At 38.9% G+C, this 15,120-nt stretch overlaps 1 protein-coding gene across 3 annotated transcripts in view; it reads left to right on the forward strand.

The window, feature by feature from the left end:
- Positions 1-1,048: 1,048 nt before the first annotated feature.
- LOC105723316 (metabotropic glutamate receptor 3) overlaps positions 1,049-15,120 on the forward strand; it is a 226,934-nt gene continuing 212,862 nt past the window's right edge. For all 3 annotated transcript variants that reach the window (XM_064375167.1, XM_012461246.2, XM_064375174.1), the window contains exon 1: positions 1,049-1,993. The gene's annotated coding sequence lies outside the window, so the exon portion shown is untranslated. The remainder of the gene's footprint in view (positions 1,994-15,120) is intronic.

Raw genomic sequence — 15,120 nt, forward strand, 5'->3', positions numbered from 1 at the left:
TGTCTATGGGGCAGACATTGTTAAAAGTCATTTCCTATAAAGATTGAATATGTTTTTGGTGAACAATACATGCTAGAAAATACTAACGAAACACAAAGGAGAGTAATTTTGCTTGTATGTTGGCAATGCTATTGCGTTCCAGAAATAATAAGGTTGAAAGGGGGACTTCTATATTTTTAGCATTTCACTATTTAATACTATTTTTAATATATTCAAATTTCTGGATTTAGTGGAGTTCACAATGAAATATATAAATAAGCACATGAGTCTTTTAAATGTTACTATCCCTCTAAAAGAATCAATAGGTAAAATTATTTCTGTAGTTTAGAAGTTCTGGCTATACAAAAGACAGCAGTTGTTAAACAACTTAACATTAAATATTAAAGACCAAATGTAGCATTAAAAGCATTAAGTTTAATTGTGTCTGGCTTCATATAATTCAGTATTTGGTTAATACAAAATTAGTATATTAGAGTACAAAAATTAATGAAGTTTCAATCTGGAAATTACACACGATGTATTTCTAGACATAGAAAGATGCCTGAAATTTTACCTTTAGGATTTTCTCTGTAGCGTGCAGCCTATTAAAGCTATTTCCGTGTGCCTTTTTCTCTTTTGTGCCTACGTCATCGATTTAAGGTTCCTATTTATTTATTTAATTTTAAGAAGAAAGAAGAGGTTCTGTAGGAAACATTGACTGTATCTGACAACCATAGTAGGACTAGAGAAGGACTAATGAGGAGGTGGGGGGGGGGGGGTAACTTTAAGAAGGCGAGGTGGTAGCACAAAAGGATAAAAAGATAATTCAGCACTCTGCTATAATCTTATTCCACCCAAGAAATTTGGGAGAATGCGAAAAAGCAGCAGCCCAGCATTCCTGGATGGGCGTGGCTTCTCTCCAGGGGCTGTCCAATCGAATTCCTTCAGAGGGACAAGATTGATAAGGGTTGCTAGGCAACAGGAGCGTCTCCCTCCCGCCTGACCCAGAGATTGTTCTGCACAAACCCTCTCCAGCGGCTCGCAGAGTGCAGTGGAGTCGCGAGTAGGGCTGAGCTGCGCACCGGCTTCCCTGGCTCTCACGCTCCCTCTTTGCTACTGCTCTCCCAGTCTCCTCCCGCCTGCGGTCAGCCCCCTGCGCAGGGACCACAGGAGAGTTCTCCGGACTCTTAGTCCCCCCTCACCCGAAAGCCAAGAGCTCTAGCAGGGCTTCAAAGTTGGAGCCGCCACCCTATCACCCCATGCCCCTTCACCCCACTCCGAAATTCACCGACCTTTGCGTGCGCTGCCTAAGGATTTCAGAGTGAGGCAAAGGAGTCGGCAAAGCCACCGTGGCTTTGCGTGTAATGATCCTCTCGTCTAGGTACCCTAGCTCACTGAAGACTCTGCAGATACACCCCATAAAAGGAGGGAGGGTGGGGGAGGGGGACAGGGAAAAGAAGAACGTGAGAGGGAGGGAAGAATGAAAAGGAGAGGATGCCAGGAGGTCCCTGCTTCTGCCGAGAGTCCCAATTAGATGCGATGGTTTCAGCCTGGTCAAGGTGAAGGAAAGTTGCTTCCACGCCTAGGAAGTGGGTTTGCCTGATAGGAGCAGGTGGAGGAGGGGACTCGGCTGGGAAGTGCTCCCCTCCCCTCCACGGAAGACCACTGGGTCCCCCCTTTCCCCAACCTCCTCCCTCTCTTCTACTCCACCCCTCCGTTTTCCCACTCCCCACTGACTCGGAGGCCTGGATGCTCTGCCACCGGGCAGTGGTCCAGCGTGCCGCCGGGAGGGGGCGGGGGCAGGGGGCACTGTGACAGGAAGCTGCGCGCACAAGTTGGCCATTTCGAGGGCAAAATAAGTTCTCCCTTGGATTTGGAAAGGACAAAGCCAGCAAGCTACCTCTTTTGTGTCGGATGAGGAGGACCAACCATGAGCCAGAGCCCGGGTGCAAGCTCACCGCTGCCGCTGCCACCACGGTCAGCTCCAGTTCCTACCAGGAGTTGTCGGTGCGAGGTAAGGGGGGCCCAGAGGAGGACGTGTCCCTCTGGAGGGCGCCCAGCCTGGGCGCGGAAGCTCGGGTGCCGCGTGGGGCAGGCGCAGCCGGGAAAGTTGAGGCAGAGCGTGGACCAGTCCCCACAGTCCTGCCTGGAGTGGGAAGGGTGGAGGGCAGAGGCGATGTGGGTGTGCATGAGAGAGTTTGTGTGTGTGCGCCCTCGTCTGTGTCTGGGAGGAGGGAGATTTCAGGGCACAGATCTACGGCCAGGATGCGAGAGGTGGAGGGACCAACTAGCACTCGCAGACCCCCAAAGAGACCAGTCTCATCAGCCAACCACCTCCATCTCAGCTCTGGGCCCAGATTTTGTTTCTATCTGGGGGCTCCCTAAGATTTTGTGCACAGGAATCCGTGCGATGACTGGCTGACATACTGGCGGTTTCTTGTGGGTGTGGAGGTTGCCGGCAGAGGTGGGCAATGGTCAGTGGGACCTGGTCCACGCAGTCCGGATAAGCTCAGAAGCCGGAGGCGGCCAGAGGTTTGCCCTCCTGCAAGCACGCTTGGAAAGGAGCCTTAACTCGCTGCCCTTTACTCCTTTTGGCTTGAGTGAAAAATCGAAAAGCCAGACAGGGAGCATATCTTTTCATCGACCCTGTTCCATTTTCTTATCTGACAGCGAGATAACTCGGAGAGGGCGGGAGATTTGCGATCCAAAAATAGACTAGGTGATATATCCAATAAGCTTGTTTTTTAAGAATTTCATTAAATTTTCTTCTAGTTATTCCTGGGGTTAACAAAGGTGGACGATTCTCTAAGGTATAACACTTTTAGGTAAACGTATTAAGGCAGCATCTCCCACTTTATTTTAGATATTGTAAATTCTGAAAATAAAACTGTACACCTCTAAAGATCGGGGTGGTTAAGGACTCAACTAATTTGCTTATAAAATATTTCTACTATTACTTGAATAGTAGTAGATATGTTTGGGGTCTATATGTAGGTACATATTGGAATATTCAAAGTTGAGGTTAATGTGAGTTGACATAGATGTGAGCTAAGTATGAACAATAGTTCCTCAGAGTTTCTTTGCTTGAATTTCTTAGAACTGTTCAATAGAGCTACAGTATGTTTCTTTGTGGTAGGTGGAGGGGAGTTTGGGGGGTGAAGTCTACTTTGGTTTATCTGATCACATATTTTAAGATTTCTCTCTGAGCTCTAATTGTTTGGAGGAGTATATTTAATATAGGCATTACTAAAATGATCTAGATTGGCATTATGCTAAACTACCAATAACAGTTCCTACCAAAGATGCTTAGGACACTCCAATGGATAATTATGATTTTATATTCCTATTTACCTTGTTTCTAAAAGCAGCCCAATAGAATATGAATATATTTGGAAGTTATTGTACACCAGAAATCATTGTAATATTTTTCCTTTCATAATGGGTAGCAATTTATATCCACAAAGATTTCTCACACCTGTCCATCCTATTGGATTTTGATCACCAAGCAGGAGCATATAGATATTTTGAATAAACATGCCCAAAGGCTATCTTATGTTCAGAGTAATGCAGGAGCTCATGATGGAAAATGAGGAAAGGAAGTCTTGAAACCTACAATTTCACAAATAAACCAATGAAATTCCAGAATGCCTACCTTTATTAGCTGAAGAAGAATATGGCAACTATACCTTTTAGCATTGAAGCTCCTCCTGTCCCTAGATACTATATATCTAGATATAAAACTGTAGTTTTATGAGTTAGGCCATTACCAATGAAGTGTGAAACCTAAATCATAGAAAATTATGCCAGCACAATGAACAGGCCACACTTCGGAGCCTGAAGGAAATAGGTACCTTTCTATTTATTTAAATTGAACGGTATTTTGCAAACTTCAGGAATATATGATCAGTAACGAGAAAATGTATGGAAAACCACACAAACAAAAAATATTACAAATGCTTAAAATATACTCTGTGGCCCACTCTATTTTGTATAATGGGCTTTTTAAAAAATTGTGGTATACATATGAAAAGAAGTGAGTATAAATCAGATGATTTATCCCACAATTACACATATCAAATGATGAGTTCATCTTTGATTTTATTTCACTTCAGTTAAAATTGGTAAGTTCAACAAACACAAATTTAACAAAAATTGATCATTATCTTTAAGTGGAAATTAATATTTGTATTGAAGAAAAGAACTGGGATAATTGTCAAAAGGTCACCTGCTTCATTTCTCTGCTTTATGACAGGTGATTAGCTGGAATCACACAACTGAAGAGATGGGTCTTATTTTGAAAGATTCTCAACAATAACATTTTACAACTTCCCTGGGTACATTGTCCTCATTTTTATTTCGTGTCAAACTATCTTTTTTTCCAAATAAAACTGTTGTCCCTCTTGTCCATTCTTCTAATAGTGATCAGTCATAAAATGAAGCATAATCTTTTTCCAGGATACTAGCTACCTCCTGCCAAAATGTAGCACCTTGGCTTGGGAGTGAATTTTCCACTTGTTTTAACATCATCCCAATATTTCACTAAACAAAAGAAATGAAAATTAATACCTAATCACCATTGTGAAACAAGGAAGGCAGGATTCATTTACACACATTGGAATGTGGCCAAAGTTCCAGCGCGAGACTTGTTTCTCCAGGAGTAATTCTCAAAAAAGGAGCATGTGTTTACTCACAGTCGTCTCAATTTGCTATTTTAAACTGAATTTATTGTGCATTCTTGCCTCTTTTGAGATTCTACTAAATGCATCCAATACTGCATTAGATGAATTTGTTGAAATTGCTCCCAAAAAGGAGCATAAAATGATAGAAGATTATCTAGCAAGTTTGAACACATAAAATGAGTATCATCATAGTAATCACTGAGACGGCAGAAACTATTAGCTCATATCCCTCTTTCTACTGCTAATGTAGGCTTCGTCCCCATAGCCTACTGTTTTTGGAGTATTTCAGTCCAGTCTGACTTTAAATGGATCATGTAATGACTTCTTCCAGAGTCTTTGAAAGACTATTTCACAGTCTAATGATTCTTCCTATTAAGAACTTTATTGTGATATTCAGCTTAATTTTTCCCTGATTCTATTTTATCTTGTTACTTAATTCCTATTATAACCCCTCTGGACTAGTTCATCCTCTTATCTGATTCAGATTCTTCATCCAACAGTTCTCTAAGACTTATAAATACAAAAGCTTCACGCAGTTACAGGAGAGAACACAAAGATGGCAATTCTGTATCCAGACATCTTTGCTAAATGTTTAAGACAGATCTTTTACACCATTTATATATGTGTATAACTATATGTTCCTAATAATTTATTGTACTGATGTAAGAGTGAAGAAATTATCTTCTCTGACATTAATGACCTATGTGAATATTAAGGTGATACCTTCTGAGTAATATCCTATGTGGATGCACATTATGAGACATTTTCATTGCAAATTTGTTTGCTACAGAACCCTGTCAACGCCCACACTACAAGGGAATTCTGTGACATGCTGGTCCGATGCTTCACTGAGCCCCAGAAGCTGTTGTCATGTAAATTCCACTATTGAAATGAAAGTGATTTCCATAACTAATAGAATGTGCTGGGAATATAATAGTGTATATGGTTTAGATGTGTATGTTAACACAACATAGTAATTCTGTTAGAATTGGCAGTAGCCCCTTTATACTGAAACAATCTGAAAACCCAGTAGAATTAAGGCTAAATTATTCAGTGTGCTGCATTATGAAAAGTAAGCTTACATCATGCATATATCAATGTGGAATGTATTTCGATATATATGGAGGTACCATATGTGAAGGTTACTTTAAAAATAGAAAATCCTGAAAAAAACACATAAAAAAACAGGTTTTCACTTTGTTCACTTAAAATCTGGTTCCAAGACATCCGTGTGTAGGCTTCTTTAAGATTCTTAAGCAAACATCTTGGTAGACTCACCATCCCACTCAATTGTTTCCTCTAAGTTCCAGGCATTGAAATACAAGTTCTGCTAGACAGTAGAGGAGTAAATGATATAAATCAGGAAATAAGTTCCTAGGTTACACTTAGCAAGTCAAAAAAATGTAAGACTAAAAGGGAGGTGATTCAGCATCTAAAAGCACCACTTAGTGCTGTCCTATTCACAGCTTGTTGAGCATTTGAAGGTATAAGGAAACATTCATGGGGATTAGGTTAATGAATCAATAAGGAGATGTCTTTCCAAAAGTGAATGTATTTTTAAACAAATGAAATTAGACCACATGGAATAAGTAATTTTTAAACAACTACTCTCCCTCCAGAGGTCCCAAAGCATTTTTATAGTACCATTCATCACATAGTGGTGCGTACCCTCAAAATGATTTTCTTTAGAAACATAAGAAAAATCCATTTTCTTGGTATAGAAAATGTAGACCATTAATATACCTATAGCTTCTCTCTGGAACAGAGAGGCATCCAAAAAAGCCTGTGCCTACACACAGTAAAGACTTCCTCGTCAAACTGAGCAATCTTCTTACGGAACTGGAAATTGTACACTGTACCTTAAAGAGCGAGATGAACTCGGAAAACATTCTGATACAACCTATGCAAACACAGATTAAGGCACCAGTTTGAAAATAAAGCCACATATAGAGAAGGCACATCCACAGAAAGCCCAAAGTAACTCTGATCGTTAATTCCTTATCAGAATTTACTTCGCTATCATTGACTGTACAAACACACACATTTGAGTAAATTACGTTGAAAGAGTATAGATATCTAAACAGATAAAAAAAAATTCAAAACCATGATGCTAGAAACATAACTCCAAAAAAAACTTATAACCTATCTATGTAGCATGGGAATATTAAGAATATAAAATTTGAGAAGATTCCCCTAAGAAAGAATCTATTATCAGAAAGAAAAGGTGGCTAATAGGGAAACAATTAGTCAATAAATATTTATTAAGTACCTATTTTGACCAAAACAAAATATAGGACATGCAGTGGGAACACAAAAAAATGTGCACACCCACACGAAATTTCACAAACATGTGAAGTTGAAAGTGCTGCAAAAAAATCAAACTTGAAATTTTAGAGATGTTACCAGAATTATCAACCAAATGAAAAAGTCTGTTCCTTCATTTAGCAGATGTAATCATATATAGGATTTTAAATGGGTGTATATACTCTGATGCCTTGTGGAGGGTGTTGTATGCTATGAGGTGAAAAAACTAATAATATGTCAAAATAATAGATGATAATGATCGACCAACTGCCCTGTGCTAAGAACTCTGCTATACAAGAACATTGTGAAGTAGGTAGTGGGATCCTCATTTTATCCAGAAGAGGAGATGGAGGCCCAGCAAGATAAAGTAACTTGCCCAAGTTCAGGCAGTTAACAAGGCAGTAACTGGAATTCAAAACTTACTTTCTTATTCTAAGGCCTATTTACTACCAAGAAATATTGCCTCACAATTTATTTATTTATTATTATTATTATTATTATTATTATATTTTTTGCCAGGCTTCATTGCATTAAACAAGTATTTTCTGAGCTCCAAGTAGAGGGACATGCTTTGGTAAGGAAGGCAAACAATAATCAATGAAAGGGAGTCTAGAATAGACTTCCCCAGGTTCAAGATCTTTCTCCACTTGACACTGTCCCTTCTGAGATGCAGAGACATGCAAATGGAAGAAATAAACTAAAGCATTATTTATAATTAACTAGAACTAAGGGAAAAATTCAAAATAGAAAAGGCTACGAGGATTATAGATACAAGCTGAGAAATAAATACTAGGTCTGAAAATGCGAGGAAAATAGATTTCTCGGAGCCTGATTTCAATGACCATTGCCACCTGTAAAACTTAATACAGTGACAAGAACATAGTCTCACAAAAAGCCAAGATAGAGGTGAACAGGATTTTTGCTGAGGCTACAATGCTGATGTTTCTCTCCTCTCACAACCTACCTACTTTCCACCAGGAAAACAAGCTGGTAAAAAGGTTTTGCAGTCTAGTAAAATTTTCAAATTTCTTCACCCTGCTGAAGTAGTAATGGTTCAACTTTATGTAAGAAAACTCTCAGTGTTTTACTCATTGGGACATTTATCCATAATATGCACAACAGCATGAAACTGAAAAGGATCAGGGATTATGAATTTTAAACACACTGAGAATAGGAGATGCAAAGTGACCGCTGGAGATTCCAAAGACTCTATTGGTAGTGCTGCTCCAGGAAAACCCACGTCTCATTATTCTCTGACCTGGGTGCCTTCCCACAGACAGGAAGCCTGCTGTCTTAATTGCATGAACTTATACTTCTTTTCACACAACCAAAGAGCTGAAACAAGTATTCACTTGAAGGTCTTTCTCTGATTTGTGATATGTGCTAGAGTAATTAATGGACATAAAAAAGGAACAGATATCACAGATCTGCCCCTCCATCTGGTGGAGGCTGTTACTTTTGATTGTTAATAATACATAGCAGATAGATTATTAGTAATATTTTGCTTAACAGTTTCAATGAACCATTTGTTAGTGAATACAGCATAATGGAAGCTGCTTTTACAAAACATGTCAGAATATATGCCAGTCTGAGAGATGGCACTACAAGGTCAAACACAGTTGGAATTTATATCTGCCTCAAGGAGAAAATTATATCTAGGGAGTATAATTAATTTTATTTTGGAACATCTTGTTTTTCCTGAAAAAGCAGAGACCCTCTACATGCTGATACATTAATCCCAGTGATTTCTGTGGAATCCACATATAGTGGTCACTAGTACACTGGGGGCCAGACCATACCAAACTTCAAAACTGATTAAGAGGCAAGATATGAACTTAGATGTCTAACACATCTCTTCCATAGATTTTGTTCAATGCCTCCCCTTGGGAACAAATGTTTTGCAGAATACCAAAAGTCCCACTTTCCCAACTCCCAAAATATCTTTTTCATTACCTTTCTTGGTTTATTACATTTCCAAATTTTATACTGAAGTATTTCATCCAAGAAGTACTAAAGAATATATATTTCTAGAACCACATAGTGTACTAATCCTCCAAGACATTCTGAATCTATAGTCTCATTTTTCAGAAAAGCTAACTTTACCAGTTTGGTAGGGAGTAGGCAGCATGAACAATTAATTTGTTGAAATTTTACCTACTTCATGACTTTATCTAAGACAAGTCCTTCCTCGGCTATGATTTCCTAGACCACTCATAATGCAGTAATTTGAAAGGAAACAAACCTTCTCTGTAGTTGTTGAACTAATACAGCTCTAGTAGGAAAAAGATTGAGGTGTTAGAGTGCTCACACTCTACTTTTTTTCTTCTAAGTTCCTAAATTTGTGTTTGTTATATGATATAACAAGACAGGAAGGAAGCATATAGTTTTAGGTCCACTTCTCAAATGGAAAAGGCTGGAACATTTGAAGTAGGAAAGGGTAAAACAATTGAAAAAGAATAGTTAACCTCTCCCTTTCCTTTACACTGTCCCAGGTATTGAACAACAACAAAATCATCTACTTACCTCTGCTGTAAATAGTGTCTTATTGCCCAGAGAGCTTGCATTAGAAGCACTTTGAAGTCTACTTAAAATGAAGAATGTTGGGACACATGCATCCCAGGCTAATTGAAACAAATACCATATAGATTGAAGTTTAGGAATCCACATATTAAATAAACTTCTGATTATTCTTGGGATGTGAGAAACATTGCTTAGTCTGCTCAGATATATCGGAATACCATGGACTGGGTAGCTTCAACAACAAACACTTATTTTTCACACTTGCGGGTGCTGCAAAGTCCAAGATTAAGATGCAGCAGTTTCAGTTCCTGGTGAAAGTCCTCTTCCCAGGCCTTTTTTTTTCTCTGTGCTCCCATAGCTGGAAGGAACAGAAAGTGCTCTGGGCTCTCCTCCTCTTCTTACAAACACATGAATTCCATCACGAGGGCCAAACTCTGATGGCCTTTTGTAAACCTGATCATCTCCCAAAGGCCCTGTTACTAAATACAATCATATTGGGAGCTAGGGCTTCTGCACATGAATTTTGGAGCAACACAAATGTTCAGTCAATAACAATTACACATAGAATGACAATCATCCACAGAATATACAGTGAATTTCTTGTACCAAATTACTCTCCATAGCAAGCTCATTCTAATTGGATTTACCAGTCATCTAAAGTAAATTCTACAAGTCTGAGTACTAATTAAGCTCGACTAATAAAGCACAGTTTCTATGAGTTGCATGAATAATTTTCTAGAAATCTCATGGTTATCTTGATTGTAAAGGAAATCTTCCTTTATTACCTAGAGTAAGTTCCCATAAGATGTACAAACACATATAATAATATACATCTTTTGGATATTCTTATTAGGAAACCTTCTCATTTTTAATCTTTTATCTTGTATTTTATCATTAAGATATTAATATATTAGAAACAGAAGTTACTGATGTTTGAAGAGTATCATTAATGAAAAAATTATTTCTTAGACATTCTCCTTGATTTAGATAGCGGCGCTATTACAACTCAAATTGTCTTTATACTATGCCCCTGTGAGCTAGGGGATGTGGGAAAACTTCCCTCACAACTCTTCCCACTGCCCTCTAGATCTGCAGAGTGGGGGCAGAGGAAGGACCTCATTTGGCAACTTACACATTTTTCACTCAGCGTCCACTTCGTTCAAGTGAACGGTTGCTTAGCTCAAGCTGGCAATCCTCACAAATACTGCCAAAGATAGTTTCCTAAGCAGCATTCAGTGCCACATGAAAAAAGTGCTGAAGAGGAAGTGAGGGACAGCAGCAGGGAGGGGAGGCTGAGCCTGGGCCACCAGCTTTACCTCCCGGGGCTCTGTGCTCCGTCTTTGCCTTCACTGGAATGGCACACTTAGCTGACTTTATGAAGAGAAAAGCAATGAAAAACAAAACACACCCCTCTTCCAGACAGTTTAATCTTTTGAATTTTTTAAAACTCAGGCATCTCAGACACACAACTGTTACACTGTTGAAAGTGACACTGTGTCTCAGCAGAGCCTGGCTTTCCTGACCACTGTGATGGTTACAGTACTTCCACCTGACGATGTCACTTCTACTGGACTCTCCCACTCACGCAGCAGTCTCTACATATCTAAAGCCAGAAGCTCACTGCCACCATAACCAGCGCTTTCCTTATTTCCTTATTCTAAGAGGGACATCATTATTTCTCTGCAAAATCATTCAAAATCGTGGAATTGCCCACGACGTTTTTCTTCTGTTTAGTCCTCTGTTGATTCCTTCTTAACTTAAAGAGTCTGGCAACTTCTTTTCTCTCCTACCACTGCCAAAACCTTAGCCCAGGTTACCATCACTGTCCTCTCAATCTTTAACAGTTTATCTCCTTTATTCTCTCTCTCCTTATACAACTACTTACTCATCAGAAATGTAATGATGTTCTGATGAACACACATCTGATGGCCGTGTGTTCAATCACTGTTCTAGAGATATTACAGCAAGAACAACTACAATGTAGAAGAATTTTTTCTAGCTTACACTAAATAGACAACAAACAAAAGAACAAATAACGTCTGAAGAAAATAGAATGAATGATGCACAAAAGTGAGAGGAGCTGGAAAAGCAAGTGTCACTACCAGGTTAAACTTGATGAATAACTGACTTTTCCAGTCCATTCCCTGATGTTAAAAGCATTAAATATAAATATCACTTAAATATACTTCCCCACTTGGCCATTAAGGCCTTTTACAATCAGGTCCCTGGTGCGTCTTTCCAATATATCGTCCTCAACATGAACATCTAGTCTTTCCAGCCCTTTCTATTTGCACCAAATATACACCTGAGTATCTTTGTGTCGTGACTTTATTTAGAATATGTTTTCTTCCTTTTTACAAACCTATATTTAAGTCCAGCTTTAAAGTCCTGCTTAATCTAAGTCCATAATAATAATTTTTTTAATCTGTTCTATGACAGAAATTTTTATTCAAAATATCCACGTGGCTCTGTATGTAGGCCTGATTAGTAAAATATTGCTTTGGCATAATTAACAGGTAGGTAGAATAGTAACTTGTGGAATAAAATTAAGGAGCAAATTTATTTTTATCTCTCACTGCTCTTGAAAAGGTATTCAGTAAAATATATTACATTTGTATAATAAAACAATAAACATTAACTTGCAAACATCTCGATTCAAAAACTAGTATGCCTAGACCAATATAATAATTGGAATTTTGAACACTACAGTTGAATCTTTATCCCCAACAAGAGCCTCTTTCAGGTAAGAAGCTGAAAAAGAAAGCTCAACTGTCCAGTGGGTTTCATCCACCCTTCTTTGTCACTGTTACTCAAGTTCTGAATCCTCCAAAGTTAGGGGCGGGAGATAGGCAAGAACAGGATGGTTACAGGAAAAAAGTTCTTACCTGACCAACTTTACACTAGACTCCAAGATTTTAAGGCTGACTCTCTTTGTATGTGCGTGTATGTGTGTACTGACTTCTCTCACTATTGCTGAGGGTCTCTCACCTCAGTTCCCTTGACACAAATTTTCTGTTGTCTGACCACACCTCCTCAGTTCCTTCTCTTTCAGCAGCTCACTTCAACAGACTCTTACTTTTAGGGTCCTGTTTCCCTTCCAGGCCTTTCATGTGGTTCGATTTCTTTCAGTAATGACTGACCTTCAGGCCAAAGGAAACAGTCATATAATATTGCAGGAAAAAATTCTAGGCATATGGACCAGTCCAATGCAGCAATCTCTCTTTCTTTACTGCTCAACTGCCAAAGCATCAAAGCAGTTAGCTGGTCCTTCTCTCATCCTTTATTATTTCCTAGCCCGGAGTAAGACCCAGCCTATTTTATGATGCTATATTTTTTGGTTTTTGTTTTTGTTTTTGAGACAGTCTTACCCTGTTACCCAGGCTGGAGTACAGTGGTGCAATTTCAGCTCACTGCTGCAACCTCTGCCTCCCAGGTTCAAGCAACTGTCATGCCTAAGCCTGCTCAATAATTGGGATTACAGGCATGCATCACCATGCCTGGCTAATTTTTGTATTTTTAGTAGAGATGGGGTTTTACCACGTTGGCCAGACTAGTCTCAAACTCCTGGTTTTAAGTGACCCACCAGCCTCAGCCTCCCAAAGTTCTGGGATTCCAGCCACCTTGCCTGGACTTGTGATGCTATATAACTATTTCCAATTTTGTGAACATATCTGGACTACAGGACATATGAAATATAATACACTCACTTGCTTAGATACTTATTGTTTTCTACTTGAGTAATACCGGATTTAGCAAAGTACCTAGGTTCTAATATACTAATAGTTATTTGTTGAATCTATGAGTATAATAATACAGCCTAAGTTTCAAAAATTACTTTTTTATAAGCAAGAAAAACATTTTTATAGGGGGTTCCCTGTATAAAGATAGAAATCAATGTCTACAAAATAATGTAAGATGCGGCTAAAACATTTACCGGTTTCCCTGACTAGAATTAGCCCCAAAAGGATAAAGATCTTGTCTGTCGTTTTTAGCAGAGTCTATAATAATGCACAGAACATTTAACACATATTTAATGAGGAAACATAAAATATTATAATGTTAGTATTTTCCCTTCACATGTTACACTTTAAAAGAATTGTCATAATCTTAATTTTAATCCATAAATGGTATCATTTTTCTGAAGGCATTTTGGATCTCAAACAGAATACTTTATATAAAAATTTAAAAATTTAGCTTTAAAAAGTGACTTCAATTTAATGATATAAATCCTTAATGATCACCTGCTACTTTCAAGGCACTGGGCAAGGTGCTGAGGAAGACAAAGAATAGGAGACTGTGCCTTTCCTTAGAAGGTAAAACCTTACAGGAGAGATGAGATAACGTGCGTGTGTATCTACAGTAACAGGAAAATTCAGGAGCTTGGCTGTGAGACCCCTAAGTGGATAATAATACTTCTGTTTGACATAACTGTAGAAGATATGAAACATTTACTTCTTCTGGGCTCTAAAAAATTGTTAAGACTTCAGGAATTGGAGGATTCCATTCTAGACCGATGCAAAAGCAGAGAGAGTGTGGGATGTAACTGAGCATCACGTAACCTGGCTTAGTTTAAGAGTAGAGTGTATGGGGGTCAGGGCAGAAGATAAAGCTTTCAGAGCAGATAAAATTATGGCTAACATTTCTCCTGTAGGCAGAGGAAAATCTCTGAAGGCATTTGAGCAGGGGAATCTGAAAGCACAATGTGAAGATAAATAGGAGGAAACAAAGGTTTGGGAGGCACAGAGACGAGTTGGCAGGTTATGGCAACAGTCCAGGTGAGAGGTAATGATGGCCTAAACTAGGGCAGTAGCAATGGGAATAGGAAACATGGAATGAATCTAACAGACATAAAGATGAATAGTGCCTAGCAGGTAGGAATTAGCTTCTGGGCAAAAAAATGCCAGACAAAACAATTAAGCTAATCACTTTCTTTCTACAATAGAAAAGGGCCTGCTGCATAAAATCCTTAGTTTCATAAAGGAATGGGTGGGAGTTGTCTTTCTTTTAAGCTATTTTGCAGGAATTTGGGTCACAGAAAAATGTACCAATCAAAATTCTAAGTCTTTCAAAATAAGACTTACAAATCAAATCAGTATTTTCTACGTGGCTATGATTTGACTGCATTTATCTGTAGACGGGAGGTTAAGCCAACATAGTCTCTCTCCAGGGCTCTGTAAGAGCCACCTACTGGCCTCTTTGACCTTGTCCCACACCCACCTCTAAGTTCATCCACTTGGCTATAGCCAAAATTATCTTTAAGAAATACAAATCTAAGCATGTCATCCTTGCGTAAAGCTCTCCAAAGATTTTTTTCATTGCTCTTGGTATACCTGAAACACGGTTTACCTGGCCCCCAGTGATCTGCATGTGTGTCGAGATTCCTGTCTCATCCCTTTGCCCTCACACTTCTTGTTCCATCTTTCCCTCTCACTCCCCAGGCCTTCCCTGAGGCCATGAAACCTCCCAGTACGCTGGTCCACTCCAATCCCTTCAGGGATCAGTTTAAATTTTATACTGCTTCTGACCTTCTATAGTAGGTTAGTTCTTCTTGCTAGGTACTCCCCAAACTCTTCATATTTTCCTTCATCACACTTTATTGTAATTGTCTGTCTCTCCACTGTAGTCTATAAGGGCTAAA

Source organism: Aotus nancymaae, unplaced genomic scaffold, assembly GCF_030222135.1.
Source record: "Aotus nancymaae isolate 86718 unplaced genomic scaffold, 86718_ANA_hifiasm-v0.15.2.pri h1tg000002l, whole genome shotgun sequence".
NCBI classification, from domain to species: domain Eukaryota; kingdom Metazoa; phylum Chordata; class Mammalia; order Primates; family Aotidae; genus Aotus; species Aotus nancymaae.